This window comes from Bidens hawaiensis, unplaced genomic scaffold (genome assembly GCF_021521415.1).
Source record: "Bidens hawaiensis isolate Kalapana, Puna unplaced genomic scaffold, B.hawaiensis_p1.1 tig00015702_1, whole genome shotgun sequence".
Lineage (NCBI taxonomy): Eukaryota > Viridiplantae > Streptophyta > Magnoliopsida > Asterales > Asteraceae > Bidens > Bidens hawaiensis.
The window spans coordinates 134,755-150,454 of NW_027492401.1; the positions used below are offsets into that span (position 1 = coordinate 134,755).

A 15,700-nucleotide genomic window follows, 5' to 3' on the forward strand; every position below is an offset into this window, starting at 1 on the left:
GGTTTTAGGAACACCCTATCAACATTAAGGTTGATGCTTAAAGCTGTGTTGTCTTGCTACGTGCTGAAAGAGCGTGTTAAGGAAAATGAGAATGGTGTTGCATATGTACCGATCTTGACGGATTGGGAATGGGACTGCTATCAAGAAATGATTTTGGATGGATTTATAGAGAACGACATGGAGGCAATAGATGATTACATGAAGCTAATAGCTTTTATGATGGGTTTAAGATTAATTCTTATATAGAAACAAAATAAAGTTGTGCAAATAATAATATATTTGTTTATGCATTACGTACACTAGTTCTTTTTATTAATAGTTAGATGACTTTATCAAATTATCAAACTAAAGTATATCTTCAAAATAGTATAACTTAAAGCCTAGCTTAAACTTAGGGCGTTAAACCCGGTTCCGGACCCGACCCGACTTATTGACCCGGAACCGGCCTCGCACTACCCGACTCATGGGTACAAACCAGGTTCTAGTTCCTAAGAGAAACCGTATCTGGACTCGGCCCGGCCAAAAACCGATAAAACCTTGCCAAACCAGTCAATACCTTAACCATATCTAGAACCGGTTCCTACCTGACCTGGTGTTTGACTTTGTTGACCAAACTAAGAACCCTCTTCTTCTCCATCTACCAACAATCCTTCAAAGACTTACCCTAATTCTTTCAAAGACGTTTCCAGATTTTCTCTTCCAAACCATTTCATGACTTGGTCTAGACAATAATAGATATCAATATAGTTTGACCTAATTAAGTGTATAATCCAACAATAATGCTCGCCATCGATCCTTGTTAGCTCACGAATTTAGCAAAGTAGGGACCTTGAGTTGGAAATTTGGTATTTGAAATGGTCCAAAATCCTAATTTAGACGTAAAGTTTCTGCTTCAACTTTATATGTGGGACTTTGATGGGTTGATTAGACAGGAAATGTAAGTTTTTCAACTTTATATTTAAAGGGAGGACACGAAAGAAAAGGACAAGGTTTTAGGCAATTAGAAATTTGAAATACAGATCCTAGCTAAAGAATTGCTTTATTTCTTCGATCCGGTGAAATATTCAAACATTGACCAGTCACAAAAGTCTTTTGACTCCTGTATACTTTCAGATACACATCAGTAATGCATAGGTATCTATATTTTATTATTCTAACCACTTTTCAAGTACATCCTAGCAGAACAAATGATGGTCTAGTACAAGGTAGTTCGTCGCTCATAGCAACAAAAGACAGCGAAGGGCAAACCCGGTGAGCCTCAAGCATCTGTGTGCGTGGGGGCAGGGTGTTGGGGCTGTCGGATCACTTGGGCTTAATGCATGCATCCCTACCGTGCATTTACGCAAGAAGATGTTTTCACAGTTCAAACCTCACATAGCAGCAACCTTACTGTTGCTTCTAGGGCTCGCCCCTCACTAGGTTTTCTTGATTTTGTAATGACCGCCATATCTTTCTGAAACGTGTTAATCATTTTCAAATAAAATTATATCACATATACGAAATCTCTAATTAGATAAGATAGGTAGTGTTTCTTATGAACGAGACGTGAATGTTCTTCCGTTGAGTGAATCAAGGAATACACTAAAATGGGGGAGAAATGTTGGTGATTTTAGTGTCATCATCATCTAAGGTATTTGGATTTTTTTAAGACCAACTAAAAAAGGAAACTACATAGTGGGTTGGGTTACGATATGTGGAGTGCACAGTCTATCAAGACTATTCTAATTTCAGCATCATAGAAATTCTAAGTTTGTTAGGGTGAAGCCCCTAGCTGGGGTCCAATGAACAAAGCCCCTCCTGTGGTTAAGCTGACATGGAAGTTTCTTTGGAATAGCAAAATTGTCAAAGAGTTGGTGGAATTTGATCTTCAATATGAAAACTGAATATTCGTATAAAAAATGGCTAATGACGAAGCTTATTGCACGGTTCTGTGTTGATATAATAAACACTATTTTTTTAATGAAATAATTGTTTCAATATGATCTTTTAAATACAAATTTAGCAATGATAAATATTAGTGCTAGAGAAACCATAACAAATCCTTCATAACTGCCTATTGTTGCAACTTGCAGCATCCATCTCAACTTGGCGACTACCGTGTTTAGTCATAGTAATTACCTTCATGCTGGGAGGATTTGGGAGGTCTCTGGTACAAGTCCCATAGACGATAAGAATTAAAAGAAATTTGCCGTTCAAAAAAAAAAAGAAAGAAAAGCTGACAAACAATTTAGGAGGTTGTTATTATGTTAAGACACCATGAAGGATTCGTGAAACGAGATAAGCTAGGCTCCTCAATGTTTTGAAATGGTTTTTGATGGCTAAATGTGAACTTTGAAAGGATATTCTGATTTGTAGAAGTAAATTACAGACGTATGTTATACTTCACTTCCTTGCTGACTGTTCATGATTCAAAAGTCTCATCTACTTTGTTGACTCATTAAAGGCAATGGACTTGGTCTATAAAACCTATATTTTCCTTTGTTGCACATCATTCTATCAATTCCCAATGGCCTTGATCTTATATTTCATTCTTTTAACCATTCTCCAAACACTTTCAGTTGTAGCGCAACAAAGGAACGGTTCAATACCACTTGGTGCATCCCTCATAGCAACAGAAGGTGCGGAGCCATGGCTCTCACCTTCGGGTGAATTTGCCTTTGGATTCAAACAAATTCAGGGAAAGGATATCTTTGTGTTATCCATATGGTATGCCAAGATACCTGACCAGACCATCATCTGGTATCCACAAGCAAATACCATGGTTTCTAGAGGATCGAAAGTTGAGCTAATCAATGGGCGTGGGCTCATACTCAATGATCCTCAAGGTAGAGTGGTGTGGAGTTCCTCTTCGATCTCAGATGTTGCGTATGGTGTTATGAATGATACGGGAAACTTTCTGCTTTTTGATAGCAATTCTAGTAACATCTGGGAAAGTTTTAATTATCCAGCGGATACCATGTTGCCTACTCAGGTGTTGGAATTAGCTGGAGTTATCAACTCGAAACTGAGCGAAACGAACTTCTCTAGAGGAAGGTTTCAGCTACAGCTGCTTCCGGGAGGGAATCTTGTTCTTAATTCTCGAGATATAGCTTTTGATTTACCTTATGCTGCTTACTATGACAGTAAAACTGACGATCCCTCTAACTCGTCGAATTCTGGCAGCCAATTGATCTTCGATGCAACGGGTTACATGTACATACTGAGAAGAAATGGTCAAAAAACTGATCTTACGGTAAGAAACACTGCACTTTCTTCTGATGAATATTAATATAGAGCAACTCTAGATTCTGATGGGGTTTTAACTCTGTATACCCACCCCAAGAATCCCACTAACAATACAAGCTGGGATACTATATGGTTCGAGAGAGGAAACTTATGTTCTTATGTTGGTGGCTATGAAGATAGCAGGCCTTGTGGGTTTAACAATGTTTGTAACCTTGAAACCGATCGGCTAAATTGTGAATGTGCACAAGGGTTTTCCTTGCTTGATCCCAATGATCCAAATGGTGACTGCAAGCTTGATTTCACTCCAAGTTGCGTTGAAGGAGAGTCTAATGAAGATTTGGATTTCATTGAACTCACCAATGTTAATTGGCCTATGTCAGACTATATGCGCATCAGACCGATTGACGAACAGGGCTGCAGAAATAACTGCAAGGAAGATTGTTCTTGTACTGTTGCAATCTACAACGCTAACGATTTCTGGAAAAAGCAGCTTCCACTCTTCAATGGAAGAAAGGGACGCAGAGAAATTAGCAAGGCATCGGTGAAATTTCGTAAAGGTAAACTAGCTCCTCGTATCCCCACTAGGTTTCCCGGAGAAAAGAAAGATCAGAAAACTCTTATTGCCATAATATCAGCCCTCCTAGGTAGCTCTATGTTTATAAGTGTCGTGTTAACTGGTGTAATTTGTTTTGGTTTTTACATTAATAGCCATAAGAAGGCCAGAGATCATCGTCCGAGCAGTAAAGTTGTCAATACCAGTCTATTTCATTTTACATATCAAGAACTAGTCGAAGCAACTAACGTGTTTAAGGATGAAATCGGAAAAGGGGCTTTTGGGATAGTTTATAAAGGTGGAATAGGGACGAACACTGTCGCGGTGAAGAAGTTGGATAGGGTTATTGATGATGGCGAAAAGGAATTCCAGGCCGAGGTGAATGCTATCGCAAGGACTCACCTCAAAAATTTAGTCCAACTTCTTGGATATTGTGATGAGGGTAAACAACGGCTATTGGTTTACGAGTATATGAGTAATGGCACACTAGCCAACTTTCTTTTTGGAGATGACAGACCAAGTTGGAAGCAAAGGAGCAATATAGCACTTGGCATTGCAAAGGGACTCTCATACCTTCATGAAGAGTGTAGCACCCAAGTCATCCATTGAGACATCAAGCCTCAAAATATTCTTCTTGATGATTATTACAATGCTAAGATTTCCGACTTTGGCTTGGCAAAGCTTTTGATGATGAATGAGAGTCGAACAAATACTGGAATAAGAGGGACAAAAGGTTATGTTGCTCCGAATGGTTTAGGAACACCCCTGTCACAATTAAGGTTGATGTCTATAGTTTTGGTGTCTTGCTATTGGAGATCATTTCTTGTCGTAAGAGTGTGAAGGAAGTTCAGAGTGGCGTTGAATATGGAGAGATCTTGACGGATCGGGCATGGGACTGCTATCAAGAAAAGAATTTGGATGCATTTGTAGAGAACGATATGGAGGCCATAGATGATTACAAGAAGCTAACAACTTTTGTGAAGACGGGTCTTTGGTGTGTGCAAGAAAACCCATCTCAAAGGCCAACCATGAGGAAGGTCATCCAGATGCTTGAAGGAGTTGTTGAAGTGTCTGAACCTCCATGCCCATTTCCTTTTTCTGTTATCTCTAGTTGATCATTTAATTTCTGTAGAATGTCCATTTGTTCATAGTTTATCAAAAACTTGTGTTACATTTCGATTCTGACGTCAGAAAGTGTAGTTGAAGTCAAGAAAATATATATGCACTTTCTGTTTCAGCAAATTTCTATTGTTTTTATGTTTTAAGGCATGGGCCTCTAGTTATACCATTGAATGTTTTCAAATTCTTGTAACACAAGTTTATAATGTAACTTTTCATGGTTAATAAAACATTCAATCCATTTAACTCTTATATGAGTTTATAAAATGGGATGATCTCCAAAACTGTCATTTTGTACATGAATTTTACAAAATAGTCAAGGCTATTGTCTTTTTAAAATATAATCAAATACAAAAAGAGCCTATCTTGACACCTAAGCTCTTTCGGCATAAAAGTGGCGGCTGGAACCGGAATCATTTATTGAACCATGTTGATTTGTTTTCTGTCCTTTGATTCAAAAGTGTGCACTGTGCAGCGATTTGTTTATCGATTTGATGATCTTCGTTGCCTCCAGTCATTCATTGTTTACCGCCTCCTTTTTAATTAATCAAATGATCGACTTGGCCTTCGATCTTGTTCTTGATTTTATCAATCATTTTTATCTTGATTCTTTTCAGCCAAATCCATTGAATCCCAACTGAAATAACAAGTCGGCTGCATAATGGGTGTTTGCAATCGTCTGCCAGATCAATCAATCAATGGCTTTGTTCTGTTCCAGTGGTGCTTGTTGATTGAACTCTTCTTTTAGATTGAGATGTTTTCATCAAAGATTTATTTTTCCCAGAAAAAAGTTTTTTGATCTTGATCGTGTTTTTGGGGAAAAAAATTAAAATAAAAAAACTATATGTTTTCAATCATAGAACAGATTTGTTTTGTTTTACAATTTTTGTTTTTTATTCCTGTTGATGTAGCTTCTGATTTTAAACTTCTGATTTTTTGTGGATTTAATTTTATTAGTTACAATCTACCCGGAAATATTTTAAGACTTCTGATGAAGATCTTTTTGACTGGGGTGTGTTTTTCCAGAATGTTAAAGGCTTTTATCCTTGACAGAGATCTTCCGGAATTTGACGATCCGTTTCTTCTATTTGTTTTCCTGTTTACAAGGTTCTTTTACACACATAATAGTATCTGCTTTTATCTATTTTTCTGTTTGGTTGAAATTGTTCTTGGTTTTTCTTTTTTGTCCTTAATAGATGTTGATTGCTTTTAATATTGTTCTCGTTCAATGGCCCTATTACCACTTTGTAGGATCATTAGGACTTTGGATCGATGATTATCAAATATTGATAAATGATTACTGCAGCGGAAGAACACGTATTGATATGAATAATATGAAATTGGGTCAAGAGATAACAAACACACTTTTTTTATAACACACGCCGCTTAATAATCATGTTTACAATATCTATTTATACTATACGGACTAAAGGTACAACTTTGTAGAATAGTAACAAGTTTCAAGTTTGTTTCAATTAAGTCACTCGAACATCATCGTGATGATTGGATACACGGCCCTTAATTAACATAATCAATAGAAATATATAGGACATAATATACTTAGAATACAAACTATACAAATAATAATACTTAGGCTAAGATTAGATTACACAATTTTCTGTTGGTGAAAATCTCGTTTTTTACCAATTATTCGACAAACAACATGGAGAGTTCTTCACTAGATCCATTATTATCAGATCATCCGGCCACTCAATACAAGAAACCCCTTTATTTTGAAGTTAATATAAACATATTAAACAAACCATAGACAATTCAGATTGAAATACTATTTGGAACCCCCATACCAGTCACATCAGGTTCCGAAAAAGGCTTTAGAAGGTTATACGGCACGATCCCGACTCCATTCCTATTTTTCCTGGTCTCATCAGCATTCCTAGCATCAATAATTCCTTCCAACTCCTTCAACCTCCCTGCAAATACTTCATAAGCAGCTTTTATCTCCGGATTTGCCTCAAAAGTTGGCTCTATTTTCGCCCCGATATATTCCTCGTCTGGAGAATGATTAGATAACACATCCAAAACCGCCATAATTTGTGAGGCTTGAATTTGAGAAGGAAATGCAGACAACAGTTCATCTTCAGGCCTCCGTTTAAAGGCTTCCCATTCGTCATCAGTCGGGTCTTCACATGGCATCTTGACTTGGGCTATGGTGGCCCTGTTAGGAATGTAACCCGCGTAGTCATACTGCCCGAAGTTGACCGCTGCATGATGGCCTGATGCTACCCATATTATTATTGTGAGAATCCCAATAAGGTCTTTTGGAGTTTCTAGAACAGGCCACCATGGTTCGTCTTTCTTGTCGGCGTGACCCTTTGTTCGAATCTCGGTCCACCATGCTTGAAGCTCGCCATCGGATTTTATAAGATGGTCTTCTGGGTAGTAATGGTTCACGTAATCGCTTACCCAATCTTTGATGATATCCCAAAGCACTATTCCGTCATTTGCATATGGGTAATCTTCTATAGATAGCTTCAAACCATGTGGCGAATCCGGATCTTCCACAGCCATGCCCCTTGGGAAAAGAATGTTCAGGCGAATTAGTTGATTAAGCTAATTTAACAATGAAAATGATTAAGCTTCAATAATTTGAAGTTTATAATTATATTACTTTATACATGTTAAGTTGTTGCCTTTGTTGTATTTGCAACAATATGCATAAGTTAATAGTTAAAAATGTATAGGCTAAATTATTTAATTTTTTTTGATTGATTATGACTTCATTTCATTATAATTTACTATAAAACGATTACAATAGAGTGGCAGGCAAACGGGCAACAAGCCGCGCCACAACCCCCTTTTGAATAGCAAAGCCAATCCTGCTAAAAACGAAGTTTTGGGACCTAGAGATGAGTTCAGCTGTATACGGTCAAGTATGGCGTTTTGACCATATTTAGTTTTAGTGTAATAAATACAAAATTGAACTAATTATTCATGAACTATAATTACCTAGCAATAAGGTCAGCTGGCAATGCTTCATGGTCAAAACGCCATACTTGACCGTATACAGCTGAACTCATCTCAATAGCATACTTCCCCGGTGAAAAGCACGTTTCGATAATTCCACCAGAATTAATGAGTGCTTCCCTAGCCAAAGCATTAATCTCCATAGTATACCGCAAATGAGGGTGTAAGAGATTATATATTGGGTGCATTCTACTAAGCTGGCTGTTGGTTGCAATTATATACGGCTCGGTGCAGCAGTGTGTTCTCAACCTGAAAACGTTTTTATCTCAAATTTTAACATTTAGTTCAAAATAATTGGATCTCGGTTGAATAAAGGGTGGGCTCTATGTTACCAGTGACTAACGAGTTGATGGTAGCCACTATCATGAGCAAGAACATGCACCTTTGCAAGTTTCCATAGCCACATACCGGTTGCATCCCAACATGGAGTGAATACTTGTTTCCATTGAGGTTTGTCATCGCTAGGTGAGCGAACCAACTTGATGGCTAATGGCCTCAATGTTCCGGTTGGAAAAAGGTACAAAAGAGTTCTCGATCCGTATAAAGTTGTTTTCAGATTATTTTGTGCTCTAACTTTGTTGACATAAGGCAGAAAGATGTCATGATAATCTAGCACATAAAGCTTCTTGTTCTCTACTGCCTGCATATGATTTTGAACTCCATGCTTAGCTTATGTACAAGTTCTCTTTTTAAGTACGGGTTCATATTTGACAAACAAATCTGTTGTTAATTGTTCTTACAAAAATTTAATGTGTTGATTATGATGACAAAAATAATATTGTAAAGGATAATAATCTAACACTTTCAACCCTTTTATTGACCATTCCTCTTTTTAAGTTAGTTTTCTTATACCTCCTCAAGAGTGCAAAAGCCTCTAATCTGTCTCTCAACAATCTCTTTGGTAATTGCTGATTCAGGGGGACCGTACACCTTAGGGTCCAGCTTACTTATGAGTGGCCATTCCTGCACATATACACATTTTTAACATATACTTTCTAAAATTTCATTTCTTGCTAGTCGAATACTCGTTGGCGCATATCTTATTAAACACACACAGACCAAGACTCTTTTCTCTTTACTAAAACTCACCAACTTGACTTAGTATTTAAGCCTAACTAATACTAAACCTACTATGACTCTTATATTAGTTAAAACCAATAAACAAACCCACACACATTGGTCAACAAATCATCTAAACAATTAAATCAATTTCAAACCAACTTTAACCTGATCCTGAAACTAATTTATCTTGTCCCATTTCACATGTGAACAATCAAGTTAACTCCAATAATCTCCACCTTAATCCTGATCAAGACGCGCTTGTTGATCACATCAATGCCGGCTTCTTGAGCCAAATTCACCATTTTTTTTCTTTTGTTCCAATTTAGGACACCCAGGTGCATAATGACCATATTCTTGACACCCATAACATATAATGTATCTTTTGTCCTCGCATGCACCCTCATTCACTTCAATCTTCATCAAGTTGGATACGCCATCCTTGACCTCTACCAAATTTGTGTTTTCTTCCTAGACACAATCACGATTATCTTGAATGGAACCCCCCTCGTCCATACTGCTCTTGGCCAGGCTCACCATATCTCGAGTTGTCTTTCCCATTCTCTTTTCACAACAGTAGTTTTCCTTGATCTTCGTTGTTGGCCCTATCTTGTACTTTAGTGTGTTTTTCATACGTTTTTCATCAAGGATGACTTCTCGAACGACTATATCTGCGACATTGATTCTATATCCAACTATTGCTCTATAGCGGTGACTATTCGTCTATACTTACTTAGTGACCGAATTCTGACACTTCCTCACCAATACCTTGTCTTATAAGGTTGATCCAAGGCTCTTAAATTTCTCCACAATTGTCTCGTTCTCTTTTGACTTTAACATCTCTGGCCGGTTTCAAAAAGTTTACAATGTAGTCTTTTGAACTGGGTTGACTCCAAGCTATTGCACTCGAATAACATCCCACACATCTTTAGCGTATTTATATTTTGCAACTTGTAATGATAATTACACATAAACCATATAAATGATAAGCCAGAAAAACGGATTTGGGTAAACCACGGCTTTTTTGTCTTTATTGACACTTACCAACTCGATAAAACACTATTAAACCGGACTTGTTATTTAAATAAAACTTATACTACACCTACTATGACTCTTTCACTAATTAAACCCAACAAACAAATCCAAGCACATAACTCAAACGAATAAACTAGACAATTAAAACGAATGTCAAACTAAATATAACCTTCTCAAACTCATTATCTCAACCCGTTTCACATGTGAAATCGATCAGGATTAACTCCAACATTCGAAATTAGTTACGGAATAAATAACGGACAAATGGAACATTGTTTTTCTCTTATAAAAAATGTATTAAGTGTTTTTCCACATTTTTAGATTTTTTTTCTTTTTATTGTTTTATAAAAGGTTATAGTAGAAAAGTTTTGTTAATTGAGGGAATGTTCTGTCAATTTGTTGGAGATTGATGCTGCATACCGTGACCAAGGTTATACTCAAAGGATTAAGACCAGCAACGGTTTGGCGACCAAATTCTTGATCCCTAATCCACGCGAACTTATCTCCTGTGGTTCAACAAACATAAAATCGCTTAAACTGACAAACAAAATTTTTGTGTCTTAAGAATGTAAAAGTAGTGTAGTTACTATCAATCATTTCAGGAGTCTCAAAAAGCAAGACGTTATTCCGGGCATCATCTAAAGACTTTAAAAGTCTTGGCAGAATATTCCCAAGAAATCCATTTCCGTCTAACTCTGGCAAATTAACTCCCTCGTTGAACAAAGACTCGATGGCTGTAAAGTATGGGAACCCAAGATCTTTATCAATAATAGTTGTTTCCAATGAAGGTATGACCGCCTTCAGCACTGAAGCTACCGTCTTGGCATTAAAGGTTAGGTTCTTTACTTCTGCAAAAGCTTCATCCCTTGGCACATAAACGTCACCGCTTCTTGACTCAGATAATGGATCTGCATTTGCAATTCTATTCAATTATGAGACCATACCTAGACCATAACCATTTGTATAATTAAAAAACGTAAGAAATTTTGGTGAGGAGATGATATAGAATAATCAACTAGGATGAAAATTTTAATTGTATTTAATTTCTACACTATCAAATATTTAGATTACAAAATATCTACATTTTCTCCAAGAAGAAACTCTACTTTGGCGTGCAATTTCGAATCCAAATTTGTTCTTAAAATTTATTATTGACAGGAAAGATGATGGTTGATCCAGAGCACCCTTCTATTACGGAGGGTGTGCAGTTAACTAGTATGAGCACTCACTTCATGATCATTTATACCTTCTAACCCGCTTTAGAGCTTAATCTAATATCATTCGGTATTATACAAATCTCAACTATATAAACTGATTTGAGGCCTTGAGGGCCTTACTCTATACCAACCAATAACTTTGTGGAAAATGATCACTAGATGAAAAAATCGAATTAATTTCATCTAAATGTTTGGTATAGAAAGGAATTGGAAGTGGAGTTGGTTCCACCCAAAAGTATGTTTAGATGGTGAAAAAATGAAATGAAAATTTAAAGTTATTGCAATGTATTCATTCAATCATTGATTTTTGATATTTCATTGCTCATAAGATGGAACCTGACAACCTGCGTCCTAAACTTCCCGAGGAATTCAAGATTGTTTTCAAGAGAAACAATTAAATACCATATTTAGAGCGAGCTCGACCAGTTTTGCATCTCCTTGGGTAAGGGTGGTCTTTGGTGCCGAGCACTGGGCGTTCCAAATCTGGATCCTTGTCTGGATCACCAAGGTCATTATACACATCATAATCGTAAATTCTATCTTTTTTTTCCGTGGAACAACGGTAACATTGTCGCCTCGAATACTTGCTAGTTCCTTCTCTCTAAGAGGCTTGAGACCACTTGGCGTCTCTGATGGTAGGCACGATACCTGCACAATGCACAAAGGAGTAAACACAGACACATCATCACAGTTAATGTTGGACAAGCCATAAAAGAAATCATTGTATGAACTAAACTAATACTATGATTTTGACATGTTTGTTGCTATAACGTTAATTGTCATATAAAAACTACGGGCCTACGACCTTTATTTTTTGACTCGTATAGGGCACTTGAATCCTCAGGACCGGCTCTGCTTCAGTTATGTACTTGAATGTAAAATAAAAGGTTATTACTACCACTTAAAAACTTAAGTAGATAAACATTAATATTAGTCACTTTAGGCAAAAAAAAAAGTGACTAGGAAGAAAATCTGCAAATCACTTGTGCATTTATAATTAAAATAAATACCACTCGTTAAATATTAGGAACTTATTATCATAACATGTAATATATCGAATAGACATTAACCTTATCAACAAAGAAGATTCGTTTCTCCGGGTTATCAAACTTGGAATGAACCCAAGAATTGCAAGAGACGGAAATGGGGCCGGCAGGGGATCCTTCAATCAAAACAGAGTCAACAAATACCTCTTTGTGATGTTCGTTTTCAATCAAAATTGCGCCGATCGAACCAAAATCAGCTGGTACTTCAAATTCTGCTAAGTATGTTATATGGTTTGCCTTTTGGCCAGTTCGGTGTGCATAATCTTTTATTGTGTCCTTCGTTATTCACGTATCTTCAAAAGTCAAAATTTACGAGTGAGAATAAATATTGATCCTTTTATATATAACACAAACCAAACTATATCTGGATAATGGGTAAGCGAGCAACAAGCTGCGCCGCTCTCCCCTTTTGAATCGCAAAGCCTATTCTACTAAATATAAATCCTTGGTTCCTCGGACTCTGCGAGTCACTATGGACCACCTTCTGCACCCGCTCCAAGAAGCGAACCGCATCGGGAGCTAGGGATCCAAAAGTGTCGAAGGCAAATGGAATGAACACGTGCTGATTCTCCAAACACAATGTCTCATGCTTAGCAACCTTCCTAAACTCCGCTCTCAAAACCGCATGTCCCGGTACGAAGCCACTGTCTCTCAGCCCCACCAACGGGGACACCCCAGTGAGGTCAACACACGCATGCTTACCCCCTGCCCAGCCAAACACAAGAACATCCGCAGGACGCAGGGTAGATCTTCCCTCACGCGGATCAGTCAAAAAGTTAACAGGTGCCTCTTTCTTGGCTGAGATCCCGGCACGTCTAAGCACATTCCATAACACATCTCTAACCCAGTCATGACGATACTTGAATCCAGGCAATTCCTTACAGTGGAGGGCATGCTCACCGAATCTATCCAAACAAGCTTTTTTACAAATGGGGCATATATCTTCGAGACCTATATTAGAAACAAATTATATCATTTGTTTATAATCGATGAAGAAGGTCATCTTATATCCTGAAGTTTATTATACATTTTTACGCATGACGATGAACAAAAGTGTATTATATGGTATAATTTGCCTTTTTGATACGCATAGTATTTAAGATGTAATAATATACATAGTAATGAATAAAACAACTAAAAGACTAAAGATGTTTATATCATAAAGAGTAAGAGAAATGTTTATATCAATCAATCAATCATACTTAACGACAGGTGTAAAGTCCCGCCAATAATAAGGCCATTAGTATGGTCTGCGAGGATTAGATGTATGCAAACCTTACATCTATCCTAAAAGATAAAGAGGTTGCGTCCATGGAAACCCCTAACTCGAAATTTAATAAATTTAATTTTTAATTTGTCGAAGTTCTTAAGATTTTAGATCAACAAATCCGAAGTGAATCTGTTGTGTATCTATTTCTCATATTATATATATGTTATGCGAAAAGAAGATCATTTATAAGGAAAAACTAGATAAAACAGTCTACATTTGTCACACCTCAAATATATACACTGCTAGAAAACAAGTCATTTTTTTACAAAAATTTCCTACAACAAGTAGTTTCAACATATTTCCAACAAAAAAATAAGCTCCAACTTGCTACAATACACATTATGTTAAGTCAAAATAGTTTTTGTAGGAAAGTTGTAGGACGTTTACAACCACATGTTTTTGTAGCAATTTTGTAAGAAAAGTTGTTGGAAAACGGTTGAAAACGATTTTCAAACGTGTGTTTTTCCAACGTAACTATTTTGTTGGAGAACTGTTAGAAACTGGATTTTCTAACAAATTTCCTACGAAATCTATTGTAGAAAAACATCTCTTTTTCTAATAGTGATATGGTTCTGAATATTTGTAAAAGCATATGAAAGTTTGAAGTATTTATGTCCTCCGCGTATACGAGAAAATAATGAAAAACCATGAAACATGAATCATAATATTTATAATTATAATAACAAATTTGATGATAACTTATAAATGTTTATATTAACTTGCAGCTTCTTTTTGGAATGATGGCTCTCTTAACACTATCCTCCGTATAATAAAGATCATGTACGTTTTTTGATATGCACACTTACTAGGGTCCGTCTCAGCGGCAACAAGCTCCAGCAAAAGCGATTTTCCAAGCAAATCGTTGATGTCGTCTAACGCTCTCGTCAGACTAAGGTTTGATAGGAATCCACCGACCGTCAGTTGTACTGTAACCACAGCTTTGAGACTGATGGTTGTAATGATACTAGTAGTACTACTGGATTGATCATCAGCGATAGCTTTGATAACATGACCGGAAGAGTTTCTGGGGTGCCACCTAGACCGAAAATCCCTTTGTGGTTTGATGGGAAATGCTAGTAGCGTGTTGTGACAGAAATAAAGTTGGGTTTCCGAATCCACTCCCATCATCGCGGTAATCTTTGGTGATAAAAGCATTCCTGTTGATCCGTGTGATTAATGGTAGAGCAGGGATAATTGGTCGCGGTGAAGTTTGCTGACTTGAGGTTTCAGCATGTTTAATTTGTGTAGTGTGTGATTACATAATGTACCATGAACATGTTTTCTTTATATGTGAAAGAGCTACTGTAGGTGTAGGGTACGAGTCCGGGTTACAAAAATTGTCCCTTAGAAGCATGCAGCTTTAATTAGTCTAGTAAGTGCATATTGTTATAGTACTACCAATTTTTATAAAAAGTAGACCGTTATGTGAGTTCGAGTCCGGGTCTAAGGATACTATTGAAAGAATGGGTCACATTCAATATATGGTTATCTTAATAAATAGTTATGAACTTGGCTACAACCCTTTGCATATCTCATCTCATTATATCAACAGACTGTTCATAATAATCTTAGATGTTAAACGTGCTAAAATGAGCACAATAGATGTAAACTAATGAGTACATAAAACTTATTTTACATTGAGATAACATAACTGTTATATCCAAAATAGTCAACCACTAATACAGGTCAAATCTAATCAATGGCTTCAATAAGCCCTATTGATCTAACATGCTCCTCATGTGTTTACTTGTGTCATGGGCATGGTAAACGCGTGTACTAGGTTTTTATTTGTGTGAACCTTGCCGATGATTACATCTCCTCGTTGTAGTATCTCCAGTACCGGCCCTACAATATAATCAAGTGAAGCAAGGGTTTGAGGCCTCTAATTTGAGAAGGCCTCCATATTTTGAAAGCATGTAGAACCTAGGTTTGTGCCAACCGGTAGAGAGATCAATAAGAGTAGGAATCCAGATTAATCGGACAAGCTGAAAGTTTTAATTGCGTCGATGAAGTGTTTCCCATACGTAGGTGATGATAAAAAAGAGGTTGCAGGTTTTTTTATTGAAAGAGGAGATGGTTAATGGTTAAAGGAAACCACACAATTGAATTGAATGCCAGCCACTCATTGTTTTCTCTATTAATCTATGTGTTTTCAATTATTTTTATTAAAATCTCTTTACTCTTTTTTATT

The 15,700-nt window shown here is 36.8% G+C and overlaps 2 pseudogenes across 1 annotated transcript; one reads left to right on the plus strand and one right to left on the minus strand.

Annotated features, from left to right (window-relative positions):
- The first annotated feature begins 2,221 nt into the window (after positions 1 to 2,221).
- On the plus strand, positions 2,222 to 4,937 carry LOC143549582 (G-type lectin S-receptor-like serine/threonine-protein kinase RLK1; annotated as a pseudogene).
- Positions 4,938 to 6,612: 1,675 nt separating this feature from the next.
- On the minus strand, positions 6,613 to 14,785 carry LOC143549598 (linoleate 13S-lipoxygenase 2-1, chloroplastic-like; annotated as a pseudogene). The gene is made up of 9 exons (XR_013138162.1): positions 14,316 to 14,785; positions 12,264 to 12,532; positions 11,596 to 11,841; positions 10,564 to 10,884; positions 10,397 to 10,482; positions 8,735 to 8,845; positions 8,215 to 8,522; positions 7,865 to 8,131; positions 6,613 to 7,430 (listed from the first exon to the last, which is right to left on the minus strand). The product of XR_013138162.1 is annotated as a linoleate 13S-lipoxygenase 2-1, chloroplastic-like (transcript).
- Between the last annotated feature and the right edge of the window lie 915 nt (positions 14,786 to 15,700).